Consider the following 7,809-nt stretch of genomic DNA (forward strand, 5'->3'; position numbering starts at 1 on the left):
AGGCTTTGCACTGCCAGAACAAAGCGTGATGCAGGGTTTAAACCCACAAATCATGAGATCATGACCTGAGCCGAAACCAAGAGTCAGGCACTTAACCGACTGAGCCACGCAAGCGCCCCAGGAAACTTTCTTACATTTTGAAATTCCATCTTCAGAAACCTCTTCTCACTAATCGCAACTATTCTTACCCTTTTTTTAATTGAACAAAGTCACCTATTTTTCCTTCTCATTTCCAGGACTTCTCACATGATTTCATAACCTCATGTTTTATTGCTCCCAACTAAATTGTAAACTAGTAAAGAGCAGAGCCCAACACTTCGCACAATGCTGGATTTGTAGTGAACAATCAAGAATGGTTGAGCAATGAATGAATGAATAAATGAATGAATAATTGAAATCTGAATTTCTGTTTCTTTTTTCCTCTTCACAACTCTGTCCTCCGTGCAAGCTTGCTAACTGACTGCATCTCAGAGTCATTACCAAGGCAATTTGTATCCTAGGAAGCCAGCTTTAGAAAGAAAGCCTTTTATTTTCTACCTTTAAATCCTCTCCACCCCTGTATATTCAACTCACCACAGGAGTCAGTACCTGACCACCTCCCTTCACCTAACTGTTTCACCTAGGCGCCTTCCCATTTTCACTGATTTTTAATCAGTTAAGGTCTTACCTTCAGGAAATTCTTATGTTTAAATTAAATTCTATGCAAGTCATTTCCTCTTCCTTTGCTAAGTTGCCAGAACACAGCAAGGGACGTGTTTATCAATGTTTACAAAGGCCCGAGTGGGTTTTCTTTTTTACTGAAAAATAATTTATGTGGGGGTTTTATATTGCAAAAGCAATATGTGTTCATTGTAAAAACTAAAAATAATAGCTGAAAATATAAAAAAACAAGATAATAAATAGGAATGATTCAAAAACTCGGGGTACCTGGCTGGCCGAGTCAGAAGAACATGTGACTTGATTTTGGGGTTCTGAGTTTGAGCCCCATGTTCAGGGTAGCGATTACTTAAATAAATAAACTTAATAAAAAAAAGAATTATTCAAAAACCCATAAACCACCACATAGAGAAGATCATTTAGCATAGATCTTTCTGGAATTTTTAAAATGTATATTTACATATACAAAAATTGGCTACACTATGTATACTGTTATCCTGTATTCCTGATGTAACTGTGAACATCAATACGCATCAGTGAATATTCTTAATAATATGTGATGGCAGAGGAGTATTCCGTTATAGAATATATCTTATTGGTCAGTCCCCTACTTTGTCATTTAATTTATTTCCTTTTTTGAAAACCTTTGTAAATATGTAAATACCACTGAGATGAACATCCTTGTAGCTAATCTGTGCTTATAGTCTTTTCTTAATTATTTCCTTTGGATATACCCCTTAGTAAGTTTTACTTTGAGGAGGAAGAAGGAGAAAATGGCAGATGTAATGTAAGAGAGTGAAGCAAGGCCATAGTGGCTCTATTTAGCCTTGTTTGGGGACCTAAAATGTGTTTGGTTTGCAGGGTCTAGGGCTTACTTAGCATAGGACAATGATTTTAAAATACATTCCTATGGCCCCATTCCTGTGGCCCCTATGGAATCTGAGCTGTCTGCAGAACACAGCAGAAATGCTGGTAGGGAAACTTAAAATCACAAAACATACATACAACTTCATGCTGCATCAGATACCATCCTATTCCAGCATCTAGTACAGACAAGCCTGAGGTACCGATTTAAGAAAAACACATTAGAGAAAACTTTATTTGAGAAAATTTGGCCCATTAATTATTTTTCTATCTAAACTGGTGAAAGGCTGGCATTATCTGATTTGGTGGAGCTCAAAAAGTATTAGTGCAAGTGAAAAAAGCAGAATATTTTGTTCTAAATTTCCACTCTACCACTTATTAAATGCATAAATCTCTTAATCATCCTGAAACTTCAGTCTCCTCCTTGGCAAAACGGCTTTATAACAGTGCCCGTGTCATTCACAGAGGCATCATAGGGAGACAATGAGCTAACTTGTAAGAAACTGCTTTGTAAAGTGTAATACTGTAACTAACACAAATGTTACTGGTAATTGTTATTGTCATTGATGGAGTGTTAAAAAATTCAGGCTTTACAAGAACTGAGTTTTTCACAAAGATCAGACAGCAGGGGCACCTGGGTGGCACAGTTGGTTAAGCAACCAACTTCGGCTCAGGTCATGATCTCATGGTTGGGGAGTTCGAGCCCTGTCTCGGGCTCTGTGCTGACAGCTCAAATTTCGTGTCTCCCCCTCTCTACCCCTCCCCTGCTCATGCTCTGTGTCTCTCTGTCTCTCAACAATAAATAATGTTTAGGGGCGCCTGGGTGGCTCAGTCGGTTGGGCGTCCGACTTCGGCTCAGGTCATGATCTTGTGGTCCGTGAGTTCCAGCCCCGCGTAGGGCTCTGTGCTGACAGCTCAGAGCCTGGAGCCTGTTTCAGATTCTGTGTCTCCCTCTCTTTCTGACCTTTCCCCATTCATGCTCTGTCTCTCTCTGTCTCAAAAATAAATAAATGTTAAAAAAAAATTTTTAAAAATAATGTTTAAAAAAATATCATACAGCATAAATGCAATCCTAAATATAAGAATGTAATGTGATGACAGCATTCAATCAAACCAATCATCAAATAATTATCTTATAGAAATAAATACTAAAATCAACCCTCAAAAGGTGAGATAAAAGAACTAAAGGTCTAACAGTTCTTTTATTTTATGACTCAAGAGGGAAGGGATATGTATTCTATGCACTTTCATTCTTGTTGGTCGGGAGTTTATTCTTACATGGAGACGTAAAGGACCTAAACTTTAAAATAAGTAATTATCGGGGGGGGGGGGGGGCGGTGGCGGGAAGACTCCAGGGTGGCTCAGTTGGTTGGGCATCTGACTCTTGATTTCAGCTCAAGTCATGATCTGTGGTTTGTGGGATCAAGCCCTTCATCGGGCTCTGAGCTGATAGTGAGAAATCTGCTTGGAATTTCTTTCTCCCTCTCTCTTTCTGCCCCTCCCACCTGCTTACATGCATGTGCACTCTCTCTCTCTCAAAATAAATAAACTTTATTCTTTTAATTTTTTTTAATGTTTATTTGTTTTTTGAGATAGAGACAGAGCATGAGTGCAGGAGGCACAGAGAGGGAGGGAGACACAGAATCTGAGGCAGGGCTCCAGGCTGTGAGCTGATGCTTAACTGACCAAGCCACCCAGGTGACTCAGGTTATGATCCCCTGTCTGCTGTCAGCACAGAGCCCTCTACGGATCCTCTGTCCCCCTGTCTCTCTGCGCCTCCCTTGCTCGTTCTCTCTCTCAAATAAAAAAACTTAAAATAAATAAATAAATAAAATTTTAAAATGCAAAAAGCATCTCTATAGTACGATCGTAAGCGCAAAAACAGGAGTATATGGGGGCACCTGGGTGGCTCAGTTGGCTAAGTGGCCAACTTCGGCTCAGGTCATGATCTCACCGTTTGTGGGTTCGAGCCCCACATCGGGCTCTGTGCTGACAGCTCAGAGCTGGAGCCTGCTTCGGATTCTGTCTCCATCTCTCTGCCCCTCTCCTGCTCTCTCTCTGTCTGTCTCTCTCTCCTAAACATAAAATAAAACATAAAGGAAAGAAAGAAAGAGAGAGAGAGAAAAAGCAAGCAAGCAAGCAAGCGACAATAAGAATACTCACACTTAGAAGGCAACTTTATAGATTTTCTTTTAAAAAATTTCTCGGGGTGCCTGGGTGGCTCAGTCATTAAGCATCTGACTTTGGCTCAGGTCATGATCTCATGGTTTGTGAGTTTGGGCCCCACGTCAGGCTCTGTGTGGACAGCTTGGAGCCTGGAGCCTGCTTTGGATTCTGTGTCTCCTCTTCTCTCTGCCCCTCCCCAACTTGTGCTCTGTCTCTCTATGTCTCTCAAAAAATAAATAAGTAAAAAAAAAAATTAAGAAAAATAAAATAAAAATAAAAAATTTCTTTATTCATAATACATCACTTCAAATGAATGTTTTTAAGTTTATTTATTTTTGAGGAGGGGGAAGGGCAGAGAGAGAGAGGGGGAGAGAGAATCCCAACTAGGCTGTGCACCATCAGCATGGAGCCTGATGTGGGGCTCAAACCCACAAAGTGTGAGATCATGACCTGAGCTGAAACCAAGATTTGGACGCCTAACCAGCTGAGCCACCCAGGCACTCCTAAATAAATATTTTAATGTATGAAGAATAAATAGGCTTCCTTCTTTGCTTTATTTTTTTTCTTTTTACTTCTTTAGAATTTTTAATGCCATGGACAAATCAACTTAAAGAAATTCATCCCAAGATGAGAGTATTTAGGGTTTTATGTCCCTGAATCAGTTTATTCTCATCCAGCTTTCAAAATATTTATAAATAGGCAGAAGACATACCATTCTAATCTATGTTCTAGAAGAATAAAATCAATCTTACTGTCCTGGTTAGAAACAAACCACAAGATAAATAAATGTTATAGGTGAGGTGGAAAGAACCTTGTAAAGGAGACAAAATTATGGTCATCTCAATCAACACAAAGTATTGTGCCATGTTCATTACTCGGTCATGTTTAAAAAAAAAGAAAAAAGAAAACCTAAGCAAACTAGGAGTCAAAGGGAATTTCTTTAACCTAATGAAGGTTTCATTAAGATAAAGTTAGATGCAAATGATGAAATAAAAACAAAAATAGCGGCTCAAGAACCTGTTTCTTACTCAAGTCAATATGGGCATTCCCTGGGTAGCACAGCAGCTCCAATAGCATCAAAACCCAAAGCTCCTTCTACTGTGATTTCCTGTCATCTTTCCATGTTGTGTTTCAAGATGGCTGTTCTACCGCTTCTATCTAGAATGTATATCATCAACAGAGAGGAATAGTAAAAGGAAAGGGAAGAGCATTCCCCTTCCCTTTAAGACATGGACCACCTCTAATTACGTCTTACTGGCTGAAGCTTAAAGATAACCACATCTACTAACTGCAAGGAATGCTGAGAAATGTAGTATGCATTTCGGGTAGCCATATGATTAGCTACAAATCTAAGGTTCTGTGACTGTAAGAAAAATAGAACAGCTCATGGGAGGCAGTTGTCTACCAAAGAATAACAGCAAATCTACAGCAAACCTCATAGTTAAAGGTGAAAAAAATAGAAGCATTTCATTGCCGTAAGAAACAAGACAAGGATACTTTCCTCTCAATGCTGCTATGAAACATTGTCCTAGAGATCCTAGCCAATGCAGTTAGAAAAAAATAAGAGGACTAAGAATTGGAAAAATAAGAGAGAAGAATCTTTGTTACTTGCAGTTGAAATGGTTGTACATAAGAAGTCCAAGAAAAACATTAAAATAGTTCAGCAGCTCACTGGTAAAGACCACATCCAAAAATCAACAGTGTTGTTAATGATAAAAAATACAATTACAAGAGCAGCAAAAACTATGAGACATCCGTGAATAAATAGAAAAAAGATGGGCAAGACTATTAAGGAGAAATCTATAAAACATTAGTGAGGGATAGAAAAGGACACTTAAGTAAATGGAAACTATACTATGTTTGTGGATCAAAGGACTCAGTATCAGTCTATAACTGGTCTATACATTCATTAATCCATGTCAGTTAATCTATAAATTCACTGTTATGCCAATCAAAATTCCAAGAGAACATTTTATTGGTCTTTATAAACTGATCCTAAATTTCATACGAGAGAACAAATAGTCCCAAAACAGCCAAGATAATTTTGAGGAAAAAATAAGAAGGACCTATGAGACCTGACCTGATCTACCAGATCAGTTAAGAAAAATGTGTCATAAAGTCTTATTTTTAAAAACAATTCAACTTTTGTTTAGAAATAGACAAATAGATTAAAGGAGCAGATATAACCCACAAACAGCTTAAAGACATATGGCATAAAACAGAAACTGCATTATAAATCAGCGGGGAAAATTGAAAAACATAATAAATAGTGCCAGAACAATTAGGTACTTACACAAAGAAGTAAAGTAAATGAGTTCCTTACCTTATACCAGATAAAAATAAATCAGACTGGATTAAATTTTTAATGTTTTTTTAATGTTTGTTTATTTTTGAGAGGGAAAGAGAGAGGGAGACTGAGCATGAGTGGGGGAGGGGCAGAGAGAGAGAGGGGAGAGAGGGAGACACAGAATCCGAAGCAGGCTCCAGGCTCTGAGCTGTCAGCACAGAGCCCGACACGGGGCTCGAACTCACAAACCGAGAGATCATGACCTGAGCCGAAGTCGGTCGCTTAACCAACTGAGCCACCCAGGCATCCCCCCCCCAAAAACCCAATTTTTAAAGTAGGCAAAGGTGAACAAGAAGTTCATCAAAGAGGGGTGCCTGGGTGGCTCAGTTGGTTAAACGTCCAACTTCAGTTCAGGTCATGATCTCACAGTTGGTGGGTTCGAGCCCCGTGTCGGGCTCTGACAGCTCAGAGCCTGGAGCCTGTTCAGATTCTGTGTCTCCCTCTTTCTCTGCCCCTCCCTTGCTCATGCCTTTCCGTCTCCTTCTCTCAAAAATAAATAAATATTAAAAACAACAGAAATTCATCAAAGAGAATTCTGGATGGTTAATAAACATGAGAAAATGCTCAACCTCACCAGTAACTGGAGTAATGAAAATTAAAACAAGGAGGTACCTTTATGAGTAGAACAAAATTTAACAGACCTTGTGTTTTGGAACAGTTTCAGAGTTACAGAAAATTGGAGAAAATAATACAGAGTTTCCATATACCTCCTGCGGTGAATATTAACACCTTATGTTAATGTGGTACATTTGTTACAATTAATGTACGAATATTGACACATCATCATTATAAGTCCACAGTTTATCCAGATTTCCTCAGTTTACCTAATGTCCTTTTTGTATTCCAGGATTCCATTCAGAATACTACTTCACATTTAGTCACCATATATGCTCCTTAGGCTCCTCTTGGCTGTGACAGTTTCTCAGACTGTCCTTGGTTTTGATGATTCTGACAGTTTTGAGGACTACTGAACAGGTACATTGTATGGCACCCCTCTACTATATTTGTCTGATGTTTTTCTTGTACCTAGACTGGAGCAATGAGATTTGGGGAGGAAAACCATAGAGTTTAAGTGCCATTTTTATCACATCATGTCAAGGATACATACTATCAAGATAATTTATGACTGTTGATGATCTTGATCACCTGGCTGAAGAATAGAAAAATTTTAAGATCTTAAAATTCTAAGTGTAGGTGTGCCTGGGTGCCTCAGTAGGTAAAGCGTCCAACTTCGGCTCAGGTCATGACCTCGTAGTCCATAGGTTCAAGCCCCCGTCGGGCTCTATACTGACAGATCGGAGGCTGGAGCCTGCGTCAGATTCTGTGTCTCCCTCTCTCTCTGCCCCTCCCCCCATTCATGCTCTGTCTCTCAAAAATAGATACACTTTATTAAAAAAAATTCTAAGTGTAATAAGGACAAAAGGAAAGGAAACGAGAAGTTTCATACACTGCTGGTGCTTATGGAAGTATAAAGTGACAAAATAAAAACCTCTCACTTTGGGTAGAAATTTGGCAATATCTGGTGACGTTGGAAATGTCTATACTCTTGGCCTGGCAATTCCACTTCCAGATTTGAGAACCTCTCACTCATGTATATAAGCATGCAATGACATGTTTATTGCAACATTATTTATGATACTGAAAAACTAGTAAGTTGGAATCATTGAAGACCTGGATCCACTGGTACCTGAAGACTGACCAGCTACTTTGCAACCAAGAACGCTTCAGTTACATGACCAAATAACATTCTATGTTAAGTATGCTTGAGATGATTT

This window comes from Acinonyx jubatus, chromosome E2, assembly GCF_027475565.1.
Source record: "Acinonyx jubatus isolate Ajub_Pintada_27869175 chromosome E2, VMU_Ajub_asm_v1.0, whole genome shotgun sequence".
NCBI classification, from domain to species: domain Eukaryota; kingdom Metazoa; phylum Chordata; class Mammalia; order Carnivora; family Felidae; genus Acinonyx; species Acinonyx jubatus.